Below are 23,084 nucleotides of genomic sequence, written 5' to 3'. Positions count from 1 at the left end.
TACCTGGTAATTACGGTTGAACTGTAGACTACTGCAAAAGGAAGTGAGGCCTGCTTCCACACTATTACCTGGTAACTACTTATTCATTACCCAGGAACTGCAAAAATACCTACCTGGAAATTACATAGTCATTAAAGTGGATTTGTACTGTAAAAGGAAGTGAGGTCTGTTTCCATGTTATTACATGGTAATTACTCATTTATTACCCAGTAAATAGAAAAATATCTACCTGGAAATTACATAGTTATTAAAGTGGATTTGTACTGTAAAAGGAAGTGAGGTCTGTTTCCATGTTATTACATGGTAATTACTCATTTAATACCCAGTAAATAGAAAAATATCTACCTGGAAATTACATAGTTATTAAAGTGGATTTGTACTGTAAAAGGAAGTGAGGTCTGTTTCCATGTTATTACCTGGTAATTACTCAGTATTTAGCCTGTTACTCGGAAACTTTCACATTACCCCACACACTTGTACCAAAAATGCAGCAAACCCCATCAGTGTCTGTGATACAGTCTCTGAACAGCACACTGTATCTGTCAGGAGATCAGAGTTTCCATCAAAACCACCATCACCAGCCATCACATTACATTAAGATGAACGCATTATTATTACACTTCCTCACTACGAACACCTCACTGTGACAGACATGCAAAAACAAGAGAGCTGCCAAAGATAAACATTTTAATCAAATGGAGTTCAACTTCTTATAAAACAATTTACAAAACAGTGCACATTTTTAGCAGTCAGGCACTTTTTTTTTTTTTTTAAGAAACAGAACAGATTTCTTTTGCAAAAAACAAAATACAAATAACAGTGATAAACAATCACTATAAATCAACATTAATAAGTGCACTGCTCCAGTCTTGTGAATTCACATCATCATGTGTTTTCTGCAGACCCGTCTGGTCTACAGGAACCCTTGATCTCCATCATCCCGAATACCCAGGACCGCCGTCGCCAGGTGTTGTCACGTTGTCCACGTCCAGACTTGTACCTCCCTCGACGTGATGGAAACGAGGACAGCACAACTGTTCCTTCTTAATGCTCAGGGTTTATTCACTTTAACACCCAAACCCCAAACGTGAGAGCTGAAAACATACAAATATACATATTAATAAACAGAAACTTACACAATAAACACATATACACATTGCACAAAACACAAATATCTTTAAACCTTCAAACATACACATGAAACCGACATTACAACCGAATCATTCACCCAAGCCTGAACCACAGCCACCCAGCACCAGCTGCAGAGCTCCACACTGCCACCACGACAATGATCAGTAAAACACCATGCAAAAGGAAATATACACACCTCACTGGCTGCATCACATTGTAAGCCGTTTGTTTTTGCTCTTTTTACATACTTTTTGGAGCGTTTTCTTTCTCTCCACGTTTGTGTGCACCACTTAATGTGGTCCTACCCGGAACGTCTGCAGAGGGTTAGTTCCGCCACTCGGTGATATTTATATTTAATAAATTTCGGTTCTGCCTCGACTGAGAGAAAGCTTATTTTTGGCAGAACGTCTGCAAACACTTGGTGATATAGTGTTATTTATATTTAATTAAATTTCGGTTCCTACTCTAATGAGAGAAAGCGTGTTTACGGCGGAACGTTCCGGGTAGGACCACATTAAGTGATGCACAGATAAACGCGGAGAGAGAAAATAAGAACAAAAAACTCCGTGAAAAGAGCAAAAACAAACGGCTTACCTCCTTTACAATGTGAAGCAGCCAGTGAGGTGTGTATATTTCCTTTTGCATGGTGTTTTACTGATCATTGTCGTGGTGGCAGTGTGGAGCTCTGCAGCTGGTGCTGGGTGGCTGTGGTTCAGGCTTGGGTGAATGATTCGGTTGTAATGTCGGTTTCATGTGTATGTTTGAAGGTTTAAAGATATTTGTGTTTTGTGCAATGTCTATATTTGTTTATTGTGTAAGTTTCTGTTTATTAATATGTATATTTGTATGTTTTCAGCTCTCACGTTTGGGGTTTGGGTGTTAAAGTGAAAAAACCCTGAGCATTAAGAAGGAACATTTGTGCTGTCCTCGTTTCCATCACGCCGAGGGAGGTACAAGTCTGGACGTGGACAACGTGACAACACCTGGCGACGGCGGTCCTGGGTATTCGGGATGATGGAGATCAAGGGTTCCTGTAGACGGGTCTGCAGAAAACACATGATGTGAATTCACAAGACTGGAGCAGTGCACTTATTAATGTTGATTTATAGTGATTGTTTATCACTGTTTTTTGTATTTTGTTTTTTGCAAAAGAAATCTGTTCTGTTTCTTAAAGAAAAAAGGTGCCTGACTTCTAAAAATGTGCACTGTTTTGTAAATTGTTTTATAAGAAGTTGAACTCCATTTGATTAAAATGTTTATCTTTGGCAGATCCCTTGTTTTTGCATGTCTGTCACAGTGAGGTGTTCGTAGTGAGGAAATGTAATAATAATGCGTTCATCTTAATGTAATTTGATAGCTGATGATGGTGGTTTTGATGGAAACTCTGATCTCCTGACAGATACAGTGTGCTGTTCAGACACTGTATCACAGATACTGATGGGGTTTGATGCATTTTTGGCGCAAGTGTGTGGGGTAATGTGAAAGTTTCCGAGTAACAGGCTAAATACTGAGTAATTACCATGTAATAACATGGAAACAGACCTCACTTCCTTTTACAGTACAAATCCACTTTAATAACTATGTAATTTCCAGGTAAATATTTTTCTATTTACTGGGTAACAAATGAGTAATTACCATGTAATAACATGGAAACAGACCTCGCTTCCTTTTACAGTACAAATCCACTTTAATAACTATGAATTTCCAGGTAAATATTTTTCTATTTACTGGGTAACAAATGAGTAATTACCAGGTAATAACATTGAAACAGACCTCGCTTCCTTTTACAGTACAATTCCACTTTAATAACTATGTAATTTCCAGGTAAATATTTTTCTTTTTACTGGGTAACAAATGACTAATTACCATGTAATAACATGGAAACAGACCTCACTTGCTTTTACAGTACAATTCCACTTTAATAACTATGTAATTTCCATGTAGGTATTTTTGGAGTTCCTGGGTAACGGATAAGTAGTTACCAGGTAATAGTGTGGAAACAAGCCTCACTTCCTTTTGCAGTAGTCTACAGTTCAACCGTAATTACCAGGTAAATGTTGTAGTTACTGGGGAATACTAAGAAGTTACCAGGTAAGTAGTAAAAAACACTTGACTAATAGGGAAATACATAGCGTACACACCTAGCAGTACCTAGTAATACCTAGTAAAAAGTCTACATTTCCCAATGATTACATGGTAATTACTTAGCAATTACTTAGTAAGTACTTGGCAATTACCGACATAGTTGCATATGCATTATAATTACCCAGTAATTAATACTTACTACCAGGTAGTTACTTGGTATTTGCCTGGAATTGGCTTGGTAATTACTCTAAAAGTACTAGGTAATTAGCAACATAGTTACCCTGTAATTACATGGTAATTTTACAGTAACTTCTCCTTATTACATGGTACTTACCCTGCAATTACCATGTTAATACATGGTAATTACCGTACTGTAAAAGGAAGCGTTACCAAAATATAATATGGTCAACTACATACAGCCGGTGCTTTAACCCTCGTTACATTATCATGTGGCATTTTTTTCTTCAGCAGTATCAACATTCCACAAGCTGTACGGAAATTTACAAAAAAATGTTTTCAGTTGTCACAGTTTTTATTGGTAATATAACTTATACTATTGAAAAGCAGCATGTTTATTGTTCTTTTGTGTTGCTGTTTTAGTTCAGTTTTGTTGTTAAATTTTCCATGTTTGTTAGGAAAATGTTCACTGATGGTAAATAAGTTTGCGTGATGGCCAACAAAATGAAATTAAAAAAAAAAATCAATGCAACCAACTGAACTGAGGTTTCTTTGAAAAGAACGAGGCCTCACTCCTCAAAGGGTGAACAGTTTGGACTACTGGGAACAACTTAATATAGATGTATAGTTCTTCTTCATTTAGAGGCTCCACCGGAGGGGTTCGGGGGCGTTATATTAGAATGCCCCCAGGCGACCTTCCAACGGAGTGCACCAGGCACAGAAAACAGGGACGAGACCTAACGACCAAAGTAAGAGATGCTGGAGAAAATTACATTTCACAGTTGTCCTGGAAACAGCTCAGGGTCCCCCAGATGAGCTGAAGGAAAGGCGAGGACCGGATACGTCTGGGCTATTCCGCTCTCCGTATTGCCACTGCAATCCCAAGAGGGCAAAGTGGGTAAGGCGAGTGCTAGAACGTCACATTCAGGTGTGGAGCTGAGTTTATCTGAAAACAGAGTGAAAATAAACCTGAAAGAAGGACTAAATGCAACAACTTTAGATCACAGTTCATACTGATCTGTGATCTAAAGTATTCTTACAATGTTAAAGGCACGGTTACTGCCACTGTTAATGGCTGATTGAATCACAGTTTATGCTTAGATGCAACAGTAACAGCTAAAAAAACTTTATGGAATGTAAATGTTTCTCAGTTAAAAACTGCTTCTCATCTTCATTTTTCTACTAAAACCTTGAAGACTTGCAAACAGCAAAGCTTGATTCCTCACAGACCCATGTAGAGCTTTCTGATGTGTTTATATTGTGAATAGCAAATAAGTGAAGTGACTTCCCCAGGTTTGTATATTTGTATATTTCACGATTATGTACTTTTACATGTAGCAGCTAGATATTTCATTAAGGAAAAGAAAATTAAAAAAGTCAATTTAACCCTTATCCAAAAGAGATTTTAAGCCACTCATACCACTACAGATGCAGAATGGGACTTCCTCAGCTTGTTCAGACTGATTGCCACCAAATACATAACACTGGAATTCTAATTAACATTTTTGTCCATCCATTACACATTTACACTCATTAAAAGAGATTTGTCAGAATAAACAGCTGATGTTGGTAATTTTCCAATGGGAGTGCAAAGGTGATGAAATTGAAAAATGGGCAGAAAATGAATCTAAATAACACTGCTCACGCTGGCTCCATTCATAAGTTGGTTATTTTCTCACTGCCTAAGACTAATCTGATCAGTTTTCCATGGCCGCTTTGTATTTTGTTGAATATCTGTCTATGGTAAGGTCAGCCGAGGTCGAGAAATTTGGGGGAGATTTCTAAGACTTTGTGGAATTGTTGTGTTTCCTAAAGAAAAGTAGGAGAAGAAGGAAATGTTCAGTTACAAATCAGCCAAGACATCCTGTGTTTCCACTTTGCTGACAAATGTATCTCTCTTAATGGATGTAGTTCAGTCTAAATAAACCTTTCTACAACGAGGGGTCAGCTTTAACAGCCTTCCACCTCAGGGCATTTGATCTATTAGTGGTGTTAGAGCTGATGGAAAGGAGAAGTTTGCACGTCTTGAGGGTTGGAACAAAGAAAAAAAAAAAAGAAGCTGAGATGCTCAGGGCCAGAAGAACTCAGCGAGGTGTTCGAATTTAGAGTTTGTTTTTTTTCCTTCCCCTTTTCGGCGTGTGCTTCATCACTGCAGGCAAACAGTGGATCAAAGAAGGCCGAGCCGGATCCAGCCAGGCGGGATGAAGAGAGGGGGAAAAGAGTCCTCCGGTCCATATCAGCGGGAGGTGGGATCAGCGCCTCTGCTTAATGGGAAGGTTGCATATTCTCTCTTGGCCGGCTCGGCACAGGGTCGGGGTCCCACGCCGCATGCTGGGTACATGAGCTGCTGTGATTGGTTAGTTTGTTCACTGATTGGCGATTGTGCTCGGTGATATTTGAAATAAACTTTGACTTCTACACCAAAAATCGCAATGTGAGGTGAAATCCGGTCAGAATCGAGAGAAAGACGATCTGGAGATTTAATAGGGGGGAAAAAAAAAAATTGGAGGGAAGCAGGAAAGGAAAACAGAAGCTACGAAAGAAGAAGACAAGATAAAAGTGTATTAGAGACAAGAAGAGAAAATACACTGAGGGGAAAAGCAAATTGAAGGATGAAACAAGGGTAGATAAAATTGAAAAAAGAGGACACAGAGGAGAGGAAAAGAGGAGTGGGGTGATCAAATGCTATCCATCTCAGTTCCTGTCCAGCTGCTTAGGAGGGACTGCAGTGCACGCACACACACACACAAACACACGCGCACACACACACACCAGACAGTCTATTCTGCCGATGGCTGACACAGATACTGCAATGCAGAGAGAGAGAGATAAAGCGAGGGAGCCGGCGAGCGAGCGGGCGGGCAGAGGGGCTGGGTGGGGAGAAGAAAGGCAGCGAGGACAAGGAGGTGGAGGAGGAGGAGGAGGATCGAAGTGTGACTGAGGAGGGACGAAAAACCGATGAGAGCGAGGAGAGAGGTGAAAAGACAGAGAGAATAGTTCTGAATATATTTGAGTGGAAGAAATGACGAGGGTGACGTACAAGAACGGAGGCAAAAGGTGGGGCGGGGGGCGGGAGGCGTTTTATTCAGTGCATTTTGATCTATAAAACACAAATAAATAGAGGTGTAGCAAGCTTATTTCAAGTGAAGCAAGCGTCAGTTTATTAGGTTAAATCGTGAAGGAAAAAAAAAACAAAGAAATGGAGCCAACAGGAATATTCATGCTTTCTCAGCACAATCCAGGGGTCGAAAAATGTACTCACAATTTTTAGGGCGACAAAAGGCAACAAAATCTATCCTTTCCACAACTTGTTATGCTGTGAAACAAAGATTTCCAGTGAGTTTTAGTCTATTTAAAATGACTGTCCTTTTTTCATCTCTCATTTGTTTTTTGTTTTTTTTGTTTTGTTTTTTGTATTTTTGAGTCACACTCAGGCTACACTATAACCTATTGTCATGAAGGTTCCCCGAAACCCTCCAAATTACGGGTTTTTAGGTTTATGAAGATTTTACAAGCTCAAGTGTTTTACCATTGTTTTTCTTTGACATGCACAAACATATGCAAAAAAAGATGTTCTTTATTTATTGCAGTCACACCATCAAATAATGAGACGATTTAACACTGTTTAAGCAAAGTTGAGGAACGCTAAAAAACAATTTAAATTTGGACATTGTGTCCTTGCACTGGAGTTTGTGGATTATTACTTTTTTTTTAAATTCATGAGCATGTTTTACTTGTTAAAAGCAGACACTAGCTTCTATGTTCAAAAGGGAACAACCTACAAAAGGGTTTCTTTGAATTAAACACTGGCAGGAGCTGTTAAAGCGAATGCACCTCAAATAAACTGCTTCCTCAGCTGTTTACTTGAGATCTTAAACACGGCAAATGCAGACACTTCATTTTTGTCAATTAATCCTTTTACTTTAAGGTCCTCCCAAGAGACGCTATGGGCAATCGACACTTTCTGCCAAAAAAAAAAAAAAAAAAAAAAAACTGCCTCAGAGTTCTTCTGATCCTGAAACTGGACTTAGATAAACTCCAGAGGCTGCAGCGTCCGTTCTGCCTTCGGTCCAGTTCTCACTGCTTGAGAAGTTCACCATATGTTGGCAGTGGAGCTTCAGCCATTATGTTTACTGTTTTAGCTGTTTTAACACATGCTATGTGGCGTAAATTGGTGTTACGTAACTAGCCTGGGATTTTTTAATCAGCTTGCTACTTCGATATATTTGAATTTTATTTAAAATTGATTTATTTGGAATCTTTGGAATAACAATTTTATCACTCTCTCATGTCTTTTATCACTTTTATTTTTTAACTTTATTACCACGACTGTTTACAGGGTTACTTTTTCAATTCATTTCAGCTGATCAATCCCATAATGCTTTGCACTGTGGCGTTTGCGTTTTGTGACATCCGCACATCAGTGGGGTCCTTCCCATTGCACGGTCGAGGCGGCAGCATGACACCCTCAGCTGCAGGACCTGGCGTGGAGGCACTTGCTGGAGGTATTTGCGTGGAGGTAAATGATGAACTATTACTTTAATTGCTGAGTTGTCAGACCGTGGGGATATTACTTTAGAATAGGTTTGACTCGGCAAGAAACTTGGATCACCGCACAGTCAGCAAGTTGCAAACAAGATAAAAGAGACTGCATGAAAAGATTTCAGGCTGTTTTCTACACTTCAATGCTAAGTTTGTCCATCCTGACTTCTTTATAGTTTGAAGCATTTGCTCTTTCTGTGTGCAGATTGCATGTTGTTTTATTTGAGTAATTTGTCTTCTTCTACAGTAAAATGTATGTGAATTTAACTGGTAATGAATTGGTCTTCTCAGGTTATCTGTCGAGTGTGAAACAATCTAAACAGACTGTATAAAGTGTATTTTTACTGCAGCAGCAGTCTTTTGAAATGTTACCCTCCATGTACAATAGTGCCAATCTTTTCTCAATGACACTTCGCTCAGTCCTTGACCCCCATTAGGGCAAACTTGGAGTTCAATGTCTTTCCCTCCGATGCTTCAAATATGGACAGGATGATATGAGGGCTCTTAGCACCAAAGCTTTTTTCCATGCCCTGTAATTCTTGTCTGGATAAAATAGTGTAGTAATAAATAAGAAAAACACCTTCTGAAAAAATGGTGTGATGTCAAAAACAGACATATGGAATTTTGCACATGATTGCTCAAATAACTCCAGTTATCAGTAGATTTTTGAATCCTGGACTGAGTAAATTATCATTTTTTTCCATCAGTTCACAAACACATATTGTGTGAAATGTCTGTTTGTTCTGTTATTTTCTTCTTCTTCGTCTTCTTCTTCTCAGTTCCCAATTCATCCGTCCGATGGTTATCTCTGAAAGTCCAGATTTCATCCTGTCAGCAAGTCGGTTTCTCAGTGGATGACTGGTAGATTTTCTCTTTCCTCCTCATTTATCAACTGCTCACAGTTGTCGTGGCAGATAGTGGCCTGTCAGAACTGTCTGTTGCCAACCAGCTCTTCATAAGTTGACATCGAGAAGTCGACATGGACCAATGCCTCTTTTTTTTTTTTTTTTTTTTTTTTCGGCGTTATTCATCATCTAATTCAGGCTGCCAGTAGATGTCCAGATTATGGCCTGATCAAGCAAACCTGACATCAACCTCCTCCATATGTCCACAGATGGTCTACTGGAAGTTGTCAGGTGTGAGGGTGTGACAAAGACTCTCCATTGTGTCATGAAGTGAGAAATGACTGAGGATTTTATTGTAAAAAAAAAAACAACAAAAAAAAAACAACAAAAAAAAAATATATATATATATATTCCAACATTCCAATTTTACACTAAAGCTGCATTTTGGTGGATTTATAGTGATGCTTCAAAGAAACTTTTCAAGGTCAAGTGCACTAAATGAAATAGCTTGAAAAAAATAACAGGTAATTTCCAATAAGCATTAATTAAAGCTGATACAGAAGGTCAAATGCCATTCAGTAACAATTTGTAGGTAAATCTTAGTCTTATTTTCATTGCCGTCAACCAAGAGTCTCGTATCTTTGGTAATATTTATGACCAAATTATTCCCGATGAATACTAATATGGTGTACGCCGTAAACAGTGCAGGTTTTTTTTATTGATTTTTTGCACCTTTTCAATAAGCTGAGTGTCTGTGTAGTGGTTTTACAGTTCGATATTCATTCTAGAAAAGCTGATCAATTCTTACTGCTCCTTTTTTCATATAATTGGAAAATATGACATATTCAATTTAAATGGCCACACTACAGATATAATTGATAACTGCGTTTCCTTTTTAGAGTAGACTATAAGAAAGTGAAGGAATTATGTCGATGGGGAAAAAAGCCACTCATAGAGCGCTGCAGCTTTAATTGAAAGGAGCCAAAGCGATGCTGCAACTCCAGCTCGGAGGCAGACGCATCCATGAAGCACAAGGACACGGCACTTCGAAAAATCACAGCTCATGTCTGATTTTTTTTTTTTTTTTATGTTCAACTGCAACTTCTTCCTGTCTGGCTTTTGTCTCTCATTGTGTCAGTCTGCTTGCTTTTCCCCCCCTCACCTCCTGCTTCTCTCGTTCTCACTGTTCTCTCACACAAGGAGCAGTGACACCTTTCTGTCCCGGATACAGGATGATTCGCAGCCCTCTCCGAGTCCCCCACCTCCCAAACCCTGCTGATCCGTGTGGTCAACACTGATCTGTTCATGGCCCTCTTCGCCATGCTGCCATCGCCTCTCTCAGTCTGTGAAGAGGAGGTGTGGTCGTCTCCACTGTGGAACTGTGTTGTATTCTGCGAGCATGTCTTTGATTGATTCCCAGCCTCACAGGAAGGGTTTTTACATGAATCCATAACTCTGATTGATGTTTTCCTCTGTCTATTATTGGCACTGTGTGGGCTTGTGTGTGTCTGGGTGTGTGTAAATGACTAAGCTGATGTGTGCCTCATGCAGATTTATTAAAAACAGTTTTCTTGGGACAGTAGAAATAGATCAAATTTGTCCAAATTGCAGAGCCAGTTAACACTGAGAGGAAATGTTATCGCTCCTCAGAATTTGTCCTTCAGGTTTTATTGTGCGGATGCAGTTTCATATATCTTTATAAAAAGTTTAACATTCAGCTCTTATCTGCAAGTTTTTCCTCTGAAGCTGCAAATAATATGGAAAGATCCACTGTAACAGAATCGCTGTGGAGAGCGAGAGAGCATCCATGGATGTTTGAATGACTGCAGATGGGCTGTATCCTTTAATTGTTTTACAGAAATAGCTGCAAATTCCTAAAGAACTCCAGTTCATCCCAACTGTACATCTCACAGAAGGTATTCAAGCATCTTGTAAATGGATGCGACACCACTGTATAATAGGAAGGATATGCATTTTATCAAGAATATACATTTTTTTGGTATAATAAATTTTAAGTTATTGTGAGGAGTGCTCAGACAGACTGATTCCAAGAGGTTCAATGCGAGATGAATTCCAATTAAACTTTGTATTTTGTAGGGACTTCATGTGTCAGGTGCCTTGTGTCTCCCACAGCAGGAGCTCCACCAGCGTCTCCTCCGTCATGCCCTCGCTCCTGGTCCTCATCCGCCGTGAAACCCAGTTTCCTCAGGTCACCTGCTTATGAGGCATTATCAGGCTCTACAGCTGTGTCACACTTTGAGGGAAGGAAACATGCTGTAGGCGCAGGCTTTTGTTGTCAATATGTCTCCTTTGAAGGTATTTTTGTGCCTCTTAGTGTCGATTAGCTTTTTGTTTGGAGCCTTCTTTGTTTCTTGGTCTGACTTTGTCTCTTATGGTCATTTTGACCCTTTTTTATAGTAATATGTCCTGATGTGTAGCTATGTTGTGCTTTGTTTTTTTTTGGACGATATTTACTCCCCTACAATCATTTTTAAGCTTCTTTCGGTATGTTGTCACTGAATTTTGTGGAGTTTTTTGGACAATTGTGTGCCTTCTTCACAGTTTCACCTTGATGATCATTGTGCTGTTCTTTAAGGCCATGTCGTTTTCTACTTTTTATCCTTTGTTCTTTCCTTCCTTTGTTTTGTGGATCTTTGCAGTAGTCCCACCCCTCGTTTTTTTATTGTGTGTACATCTGGGTCTTTAGCTAATAGCCTGAATTTTACTTTTCTTGTTGGCACCTTGTGTTTAATTTTTTCTTTATTTTTTAATTGCACCTGGAATTGTCTTACCGTCTGAGTATTAATTTGGCATATGTCACAAACTTTTATTCGGAGTTACATTTAACTTTTGACAATGATTTACTTTTTAACAAACATATTGTAATCTTTCTGCTTCCTGAGCTACCTGTATTTCTTATTACATATTATTTTCAACCAATCATGCACATGTTGTTTGTTTTGGTGTTATTTGTCCTTGTAACACTATTATTTCTCCTTGAATTAATTTTCTTTCTTTTAAAGTTTGAGATTTGAGTTCAGCCAGTGCCCTCCTCCGCGTGTCAGAGCTGCTGTCAATAGATGTCTGATTAAAACCGGCTTTGATTAACACCTTTTTTCCCTCATTAACTGTGCAGTTAAAACTCCCATAATGACTTTATAGTCTTTAGAATCATGCTAGTCATGCAAATTAATAATTTCTTTCCTGTCCTCCAAATGTTTTGTGCAATTACCTGTCATGAACAATTAAAACTATATATCATGTTTATTAAGATGAGACCTGTTGAACAAATACAAGCACACACACATACACACACACACACTTTGTGTGTGCTGTGTCATGCAAAACACCAGTATCCTCTGATGTTATTATGTTGCATGTGAAGAAACCACTAACAGAATAGTCAATAGCCTCGCAGCAGACTATCATTTACATGCAACATGTCAAACTATGATTTCCAGCTTCCTGCTGAAAACGAGACAGAATCTGATCATGGCTGTGGATATATTTAGCTCTGAATTTAAAGTTGTGTTTTTCCTCAAGATTTCTCAGAAACAAATTTCTCTTCTGTTATATTAATAACAATAAAAACAGTTTTCTGTGCACTTAACATGACTGTCCACATTCAAAACAGTCACTAAGCATTGCAAAATATCTACAAAGAGATGTGAAATGCCATCCTAGACATGCAGAAACTACTCATAATAAACATTAATAATAGGTAAGATAACTCAGACAAGCACTCAGTCATGAATTTTGCATCATACAAAAAAACCTATAAACAGCTCAAATGGTGAATTTGCTGGTAAATAATTGGATAACAGCAAAATATTTTATATTACTCTCAATATACCTCACTGGATGTAGTTAATGTGTTGTTTTATTGATTTGGGGGAATAAATGGACACCCAGGAAACAGACCACAACAACAGGCCACATTATAATGATACACACCATTAAATATGTCAATTAAAAGAAGTGGAACTCAAGCACCAAGACAAATATTTTCCTTTAAGAGAAAAGGAAATACTAATAAACATTACAGCCATTAGGGGACTGCTAAACAGTATGAAACAACAAAATGGTGTCTTATTTTTTGCAGGTCTGCAGGAAAACTGTCATTGATAGAAAGTACTTTCTAGGATGCAAGAATAGCTTAGGGACTCAAAGTATTGATCAACGGGGAGCAATATGGGCATAAAGAGAATCCACACAGCAACATAAAGATGAGGCAAAATAATCTCAAAGACATGCAAAATTAGGACAGAGATGCAAAATCATTAAATTGTGGCACAGATACACAGATCCAAAACAATGTTGCGAAATGAAAAACTTCCAAAAACAGCAACAGAAGTGATAAAGGGGACATAAAAATGCTTGAATTGCAAAATGGAAAAATTGTCAAAGGCATGTCGGAGTGCGACAAACAAGGGATATTAATGAAGTGGTATGGAAGGTCACAAGATGACTGATGGAAGTCATAATGCATGCAAACCTCCTTCAAAGTGATGAAAGCAAAAATATGCAAAGTCAGTAAAATAGAAAATCATTCCATTAATCCATACAGAGTAGATTCTGGAAATTATAAAGCAGGAGGAGAGGTAACATACCAGAAAGAGACATAAATTACAAAAAAAATAAATAAATAAATAAACTTGAAGCATTGCCAAAAATGTAACAGGGGTTAAACAAAATACTCCGTGGGAACACTTAACAGTCTGAAATGAGATGTGTCAAAGATACAAAGAAAACAATCAAAAGGGTCAAAGAGGAGAGTAAACGACAAGTTCTATCAAGCTACAGGTCAATGTCCTACTTTCCTTTCATTTCTAAAGTCCTGCAAAACAGCTGTTGCAAGTCAAATAATCAATTTAAGTCTTATCAGTCAGGTTTTAGAGCTCATCATAATACAGAAAAAGTTCTTGTGCACGTTATTAATAATCTTATCATTGATACTATTGATCATAAAACCCTACTACAGACACTGGAACAGATCTTTGGGATTAAATGGACAGCGTTAAACTGGTTTCCATCATACTTAGCTGAGAGGTTCTACTTTGTTCGTGTTAAAAATGACTCTTCACCTCAGGAACATGGAGTTCCACAGGGTTCTGTCTTCAGACCTATCATCTTCACATTATGTTTGCTGTAGGGAATATCATCATTTTAAAAACTCTATATTGTAGTTATATGAAAACAGACAATACTGTTCAACCTGTCAGACTAGAAGCTTGTCTTAAAGACATCTTGTAAAAACCCAGATGAGCTGCAATTTTCTGATTCTGAACTAACAGAAAACAGGAGTCGTTATATTTGGCCCGAAACATCTGAAAGAAAAATAATCTAAACATATAATAACACTGATTGGTGTTTGACCTCCAATAACACTGTGTGGAACTTGGGAGTTACTTTTGACCAGGAGTTATCCTTCAACTTCCACATCAAACTAGTCTGCAGGACTGCTTTTCTTATTCATATATTTATTTTTGCCACCTGCGTATTATCTCTGAAAGTAGGAACATGCTGATCCAGAGTGATGCTGAAAAACTGTTCCATGCCTTTGTGGCCTCCAGGGTAGACGACGAAATTCCCTATTATCAAGTTACCTTGTAACTTATTAATCTCTGAACAGCCAGGCTCCATCATATCTTCACTCATTCACTGCCACTGATGTCTAAAGACGTCATTTACATTTTCCAGTGGGAAAGAATTTCAGACTTGTCAGCAGAGAATTTAGTGTTGTGATGACCTGAAACTGTAGGTGGCAGTGTTTGGATTAGAGATGAGCCGATGATCGCATGAGAACAAGACGAGAATGAACAAAAACGATCGGAGCTGCTCAGGCAGCTCACACTCCAATGGCGTGTGAGTCGCTATACTTCTACTGGCTCGATGTGTGGCGGTCATGATCGAAAATCAACTTGGGCCGAGTGGTGAGGCGTGGCTCACAGCATGTTCCCAGCTCCAGAAATGCTCAGACGTGTGTAGGGGTAGACACGCACACACACTCACACACACACACACAGAAACAAAGTGAATCCCATAAACCTGAGTCGGGGTCAAAGCTGCAGCAATTAGCGATTTCACAGACCATCACGTTAATTACAACAGAGAATAGGGACACAAACAAGTTAACACACACGCTGCAGTGTTCTCACGTGGTGTAAAAACACATCAGTCACACGGGCAGTGATGAACAGATGCTGACTGGCTGCACCGCAGAGGGAAGAAAGACTGGATTAGAAAGAGAAAAGGAAGCCGAATGTACAAAATAGAGGGGCATACAATGAAGAAACAGCAGACCAGGGGGGTCACACAGCTAACCCACACACTAATGAGGGGCCATAGTAATTGAGGCAAGCAATTAATGAGTTTCGCTGCTAAATAATCAGATTTTGGGTTCTCTGTCAGTCTATCATAACATTAGCCTTGCAGACACACACCCAGTGTGTGAAAAGTACCCAGGTAGACAAGAAAGGAAACAGCAAACACATAAACAAACCAATCGGAAAGAGAGAATAGTTTGTTACTGATACATTTCTTGATTTTCTAACCCAAAATAATCAGCCAGTTTAACTCAGATCAAAATTCCTTAATACTTAAGAAGGGAAAAACTCTATATACCCACAAACTTTCTTGAATACCTGAGAGAGTTTACCCACAGTGCACTCGACTTCTGATAACCGCTGTCAGTACACGTGCGGGCTACAACCTGGAGACTGTGCACTTTGCAAAGCATGCATGTCCTCAGTTTATCTTCTAATGTGATGTGTTGGGCCTATTTGCTTTGCTCTTCTGTGCTAAACAACAACACAGGAACAGAAACCGAGGAAACAATCTAAACACCTCTGGATTACAATATAATTGGCTGACGTGACAAAAATAACTCGCCTGCAACTGTGTCGGGACGTGCGGAAAAATATTTCCAGACGAAATCCTGCCCGAGTGGCTAATGATTCATTTTGCACTTTGTCAAACTTTTCAAAAAACTTTCCTCCGACACTGTAATAACTTGGTGTCACAATTCATTTTAAGCCAGAGAGATGGGGAGCGTACGCGAAGCAGCAGAACAGCGAGTGGGGCTGCTAACAAGAACAGATGTAGAGACATGACAATGCAATTATAATGGCACATTAATATTCCCCCTCATAGAGCGTATTAAATTAGTAGCGAGAGATAAAACACAATAAAACAAAGTGTACCGGGACACCCGGTGCCCAAAAACAGCTAATAAGCTTCATTCCTGCAGCTCCCTTGACCCTCCTGCTTTAGCACAGCATGACGCTCCCTCAGTTAAACATGCTGCTTGACTGAGCCTTTTACCTGCACATCATTCATTTGCATGAACATCCCACCTCCATGTATGCTTTTCCTGGCTGTGTTTTAATTGGCACAAAATAAATGACACGGCACTGAATTGAAAAAAAGCGAAGCCTTGTTTGGTTGAATGGAGACGTTCAGGACTTGGCTGTCTCTCTATGGCTTTCACTCGGTGCTGAATTCAGTTTTCCTGTCTCGAAAAAGACAGCGTAGAAGACGGATGGGTGGAAACATGAATCCATTGAATTCATGGATCCTTAGACGTCATGTCCAGGAGGTGAAAAAGTATTGACACTCTGAGCAATAAAGCGACTTCGATATCACAAACTGGAACAAGCTCTTGTTTGAGTGTTCAAATCGAACGTTTCAAATGACTTATGAAGCCGACAGTGAATAATTGTTTTCATAAAAGGTGGATCACCCACGGCGAAAGAGTAAATCTCGCTTTCCAAGTAGGCTTGATCCGGCAGGAGACAATCCCTCACCAGCCAACACACCATCCGCTGCTGGTTCACCTCAGGCATCATTGATGAGAATATCATTATGAAGTGACAGCATGAAACTCTTCCTGAAAACTTCCAGCCATCCATCTCGTATGCCACTCTATCCTGTCCTTGGATCCTGCAGCAGTGCAACAGAAAGAGGTGAGTTCGTTTTTTTTTTTTTTTTTCAGTGTCTTTGGTCGGACACACCGATGGCAGGAGTATCAAACTGCTGAACATGCAGTACGTGTTCAGGAGGAAGAGAGAGACAGAGACAAAGGGAAGTCCTTTGGTCCTTTGAGGAAGGCGAGATTCGAAGAGTTGTCAGTTTTAAAAAGCTGCTTCTGTCAGACACAAAGCTAAACCGCTCGCTAATGAGGGCGCATGTTAATTGAAGCTGCTAATTAATCAGCCCGCCTGCTAAGAAATCCCATTCGGCCCACTATTTCATTCTGTCATGATATCATGAACACCCACACAGTCACACAAAAAGAAATCCAAAAAAGAGTAGTTCCAGTCGCTGAGCAGACCCGACTAGTTATTAAAATACCTAAAGGATCCCAAGTTTAATGCCAGACCGTAGAAAGGTCAAAGGCAGCTTAGTATCATAAAATAGTTGCAGGACGGGTTCCTATAGCACCGAGCAGGTTGCAAAACTAATTTGAAAATTAAGCTTTTAGCAGGCAGATTCAAATTACTTTCACATTTACATTTGCTAATCATTGACAGAGGAGCGAAACACCACAACACACGAGACGGGGAGGCTGCTGGCAGCGCCCACAAAGTGTAATATTCATTACACGCCTGCGCGACAATCTGTGCATGTCACTCAGAGCAAACCGCCTGTCGCGGTTTAAGGCAGAGCGCTGGATTTGAGCAGGTTCAGCTGCCTCTCAGTGTCTGTCAGACACCTGGAAACAGGAGGGAATACTGAAGCATAGGGAACGAGGCGTGTGGCTGCCCGAGCCATCACCTATATCAGTCTTTGCGGGTAGTTTTACCTTGTTGATTTAATTTGAAAACAAGTGAGAATCAATGATGTGATCTAACAGATCATTCTTACCTATTTTGAAATCTGGAGGGTAAACTGTTCAGACTAGTGCAAGTTGGACCCGAAAAACTGACACAGAGACAAAATGAGTGAATGAAGAATTTTTAATTTCAGTTCTGATCGTCTGATGATGGAGGACGGACGAGGGAATGATGGTGAGGAGCAGGTCGATTCAAAGGGACTGTGATCCGAGGCAGTGAAGCATCTGGAGCAGGGGAGAGACGAGACCGGAACAGGAGCTGGAGCTGCAGTGAAGTGAAGTGAAACCTGAGAACAGAGAAGCGGCAGATAACTATGAATAGTCACAGAAAATAGCCGAACTTCCTAGCGCCAGAGAAGCATGAGGTAAATGGACGATCTGGCGGCGAATGGAGGAAGAGCTGGAGTCTTGGCAAAACTGGAACAAAAGAGGAAAACCTGCACATGCACAGAGGGGACATGCAAGCTCCACAATACAACCGACACTATTAAAACCCAAAAATAATTGCATCTAGAAGTCTCCTGAAAATTATTGGATGATCTAATAGATTTCTACATATATGGCAAAATCAGCAACATTGATTTTTTTTGTACATTAGTCTTTCTAATTGTGATTTGTTAGAACAGTTGCACAGATAAAAACCACCTCTTACAGCTGCAACTTGCACAAGCGTTGAGTTGACTGTCAACCTCTTGAAAACATCAACAATGCTCATTCCAGTGCATTCGGTGTTCACTGTGAAAGGAGAGGGCACGTACAGCGCAGGTCTTGCCAGCAGGAAGCGACTGAAGCACGCACAAAGACACTTACATAAATTAGATCTTAACTCTAAAACCATTAAAGTGTGCCCACAGTGGTACAAGCAATAAAAAAGGCTGTGATCATGAGCTGCAGTGGAATCGCTTCGCTTGGCAGACAGAGACAATTACGCAGTCTGTGCATATTTAAATTTGCGCGCACAGATATGCACACGCACAGACCCGGAGACAGAGACGTTATGCTGCATTTCACGAGGCGGCCGTGACGAGAGGAGACAGGGAGATGCTACTGGAAGCCATGTTGTCAACACTGATATTTCACAGACGCGTGTGTGTATGTGTGTGTGTGTGTTTCTGTGCATTCGCGGCCATTTGTTTAGATGTCTGCTTGAGCTTTTTTTAAACACTTTCCAAGACTCAGTGTGGGTGAATTCCACGAACATTAAAGTCACACACGCAAACGCAGAAAGATGATATATAAATACATGTGCAGCAATAATTAATACGTGAGCCGTTCCGTACTGTGAAACTTGTGCGTGTCTTCTGTCTTTGTGGAAATTGTACCTGTCGCTCTCAATCTCCTTCTTTAACTACAGCCAATCAATAATACACAAGGCACTCAATACTTGGCACACACACACATGCACACACACACCAAGCTATTATAACTTCCCTCAGAGTGTCTTGGATCTTGGACATCCTAACCATTATTCATCTTTTTTTTTCTTTGTCATCTTGTCTCTTCTGACTTCTTTTCATCTCAGTCTCAAAGAAACAAACAGTTATATCAAATCACTTTTAATTGTGTTTAATGATGTCATTTCTTTATTTTCACTGGTGTATTGCAGCCATTAGCTCGATAGGTATTGTGTACCTGTAACAGCAAGACTCAATAAAGAAAATAGTTAAGTAATGTAGATGAAGCACCTTTCAATTTCTAGCCATTCGAGAATGGTTGAATTCAAAGAATCAGTATCACTAAAGGCATGCAGGTTTTAATATGCTGTAATTGTTCGTCACTATGGAAAGTCAGTGTTTAGAAATCAGATTTTCACCGTCTAATAACTCCTTGATATCTACACCATTGTTCCACCAAAGGGTGATGATATTACTTTGCAATCACAGAATGTTTGTGACGCTTACAAGATAGTAAGTCGAGCTCCAGCGGCAACATGGATGTAAACAAACAAAAAAAAGTTCATTTGAGGTTTTTATAGCTTATGGGTCAGAGTTAAAGTTAGATTTAGAGTTATTTCGGGGGCAGTTGCCTCAGGGCTCGAGAAGCAGGCATGGATTCAGAAATTCACAAGTTTGAATCCCTGAGTGTGACCCTTGACTCCCATCGGCTCCCTTGAGCTAATGCCCACATCCGCCTTGTGGTTCTTGTGATATTTTAATGTTTTACTGTCTTTTACTCTTTTATCTTGTTTTTACTGTTTGTAATGTCGCAACAAATCCCCCTTCAAGTGGCAAATATTAAAGTTGCAGTTTGAATAAGCACGCAGTAAGTTGTGAGAAGATGACCAGATCAGATGCTGTATGTTCCTGAAACATGCTAATTACCAGATAACATACAGCTTCTGATGCATTTTCGAGGCTACCCCACATTTCCTGACACAGTGCTGTGGAGCATTGGAGCATATTCCAATTTTATTCACCAGAGTAGGCTGAGGAAATTATTTCCAAATGAATTTGTCTTTCAAACCATGACTGTGGTAGAAATGTGTCACAACATGTGTCAATTAAGTAGGATGGGCAAGTTTTCTTTTTTGATATTGAGATCCTTTTCAAAATCCCAAATCTTGTTGCACACTAGTTTCATCGGTCCATCTTTACCCAAGCAAAGACTAATTAGTTAGTTACTTGTTTTTCTCCTTACATGCAATATTTAATGCAACTAGCATGCCTCAGGACAGAAATTGCTCGATAGAAAATTGACCAAACTGCTCTTGGGAGCGATGCGGAGCCTCCCTTCGCAGTCAACACAGGCGTTTGTCTTGTCAGCAAACTTGTCTCGGATGAGTCGGCATGCTGACTGACTGACTGACTGACAAACAGATTGAGGTCAAATGCAGAGTTATTTTTAAGGTCGGCTATTGTTTGACTGACAGGCGGTGGAGAAATGAATGAAATATGTTGCCATTGTTGTTTTTGTTGCGTCCGTACTTGTTGGCATGGAATTACTGGATTCTGTCTGCAAATGGATAAAAGTCATTCAGCTCACACACACACACACATAGACACACACATAATCCCGATGGGTAAATATGTCTCTGTTTTGCCTTCAGGCACAGATTTATGACTCAATTGGAATTTTCTATCAGAATTCAAGTATTCAAGATCGTCTTCAGACGAAACAGCCAAGAAGCACTTTCACACAAGGAAAATATCATTGTTTTGTAGGGAGATTGGATAATACCGAGACAAACTGGTGCAGACTCTTTTGTCTACTTTCTAGTAATTAGTAATCATCAAAGTCACTTCTTCAGGAGCAACAAAGACAGTCTTGATTGGATATTGTGACGATTAAATGATTATAATGATTTATGCTACATCTAATCAGCGCCATCATTTTAACCCGAACAAGATATCACAATCTAGTCAGTTCTTCCTAACCTAAACACACAAAATCCATGAGATTTAGCTGATTAAGTCATTAGTACAGGTGCAATATTCTTTAGAGTCCAACATTCAGCCACAGCTATGACAAAAATTTCTCGCCTGCTGGTTTTATTTTAAATTTTCTGTCCCGGCGGGAGTTCCCCTGAGTGCATTCTAAGCATCTGCCCAACAGCCGTGAGGGAGGGCCAATAACGCTGGCGGCATTACCAGGTGCTGAAAGTCCAACGCAGAGACCGAACTATCACAACAAGCCCATTTGTTACCAGAGGAACAACTATTTCATTTTAGCTGGATTTTAGCCCCCCTGCACGCACCTGCACTGCTCACCTGGCAGCCTCGGGCAGATCTGGGAGGACCACTCAAGTCTCAGCACTATTGCAACGTCGCCGTGTGGCGCAGACGTCAGCTCGTCCTGAGAAAATCCACTGGTTTCTTGGAAGAAAAGAGGCATACAAAAGGAAAAGAAATAGGTGGAACATTGGAGGAGCTCGAAGTTTTGTTACAATCCACAAGAGAGCAGAGATTTTTTCTTTTTATTTCACATGGATGTGAGAAGACATAAAAATCACAATGCTGGAAAGATGAATGGAAAATGCAAACCACGGTTTGTAGTCAGTTGCAAAAGAAGTGCAAAGTTAAGCTTTCGCATACAACTAACTGTTTCAGCTTTCCTGTAAGCCATAAATCTAGGAACAATCTCAAAGAGGTTTTATTTTCTGTTTATCATTCCCCTTACCAAAGTATAACAGATAAACAAGTGAGCTAGGTTTAGACTTAACCAAACAAGTTTCTGCATACGCTTTACATGTGCACAAAAACAGATGTGTGTGCTTCAAATGTTGTTAAATCCAGAGGTGGAACTAACTCGTGAGGAGATACAAGTGGATGCAGTATTGGAAGTGTATAGGTGCAACATCTGGAGACGTGACAGTTCGTCTTCAAACAGTTCTACCATCGCTTATTCATGTCTAATCTCCACAGTGCCTCCACGGTTACTGGCGGTACCGCTTCACGTTTCTATGTCATGTGTAGGCTTTCACAAGACGGCACAACGAAAAAGGATTAAAAACTTCAAATGTTTCTGACATCGACCATGAATGACCGGGCAAGTGAACGAGGTTTGTGCTCTCTTCATTAGCAACAACTGAGAAGGGTAACTTCAGACTGACGCAAACTGCCTTTTCACTTAGCGTTTTGAATCCTAATCCGGTTACTTTCTCCAGTGATACTTGACAGAAAAAAAATAACACACACACACATTTTGTATGTGAAAAATCAGAGCCAGCTGCCATCTGTGACTGCAAATTAACGATGCATTGAAAGCTTACTATCCATATGCTCGTGTATATAAATCAGTCGGTGCCGCTCTAATAGTACACTGCCTCTGATCACTGTTGTTGGTCATGACATGTTTTTGTAGGATATAAATAAATCGCAGGCAGATGCTGGCAATAACTGTACATGGCATTATTGCTATGGTGAAAGTGTGTGCTGTTAAAAATGAGTAAGTCTGACTGAACGCTGTGGACGCTTTCCCTGTGCGTTGGAAGTTAACAAGTGAGCCTTGAATATTGATGGCAAAGGACAGAAGTGATAGAGGGAGGCTGAGAAGAGGGGAGGACAGTTTTTGTGACTGACAGAGGGAGAGAGAGAGAGATAGGGATGGCGAGGACTTGCTGTTGGCAAAGATGAGCGTAAATGACAGCCACAGAGGTGAAAAGAGGGGATTAAATGACTGGGTTAGAGAGAGGTGAGGGTGGAGGAGAGGAGGGCTCATCTGCCTGCAGCCCACAGAGTGACACCAGGAGGAGGGGACGGACAGAGGCAGAGCGGAGAAAGGAATATAAATCATGAGAGGGGTCTCTCACTTGAAGAGCTTAGTCCTCCGAGTTGAGAGCAGAATACAAGTTGAAGTGAGACCGTAATGACAGAGTATATCGACGGCATTTGGCAGATTCAAGCTGAAGCTTGATGTTCATCTTGAAAATCACTCGGCAGCCTGACCCCCTGCACTCAAACCCAGACCCGGGATTAATGTTCGAAGGCTGGAAAATGGCTCAGATGGGGCTAAATGATGTGCGATACGGCACA

The sequence above is a fragment of the Salarias fasciatus genome, chromosome 19 (assembly GCF_902148845.1).
Source record: "Salarias fasciatus chromosome 19, fSalaFa1.1, whole genome shotgun sequence".
Taxonomy (NCBI): Eukaryota; Metazoa; Chordata; class Actinopteri; order Blenniiformes; family Blenniidae; genus Salarias; species Salarias fasciatus.
Note: the sequence above shows the minus strand (reverse complement) of the source record.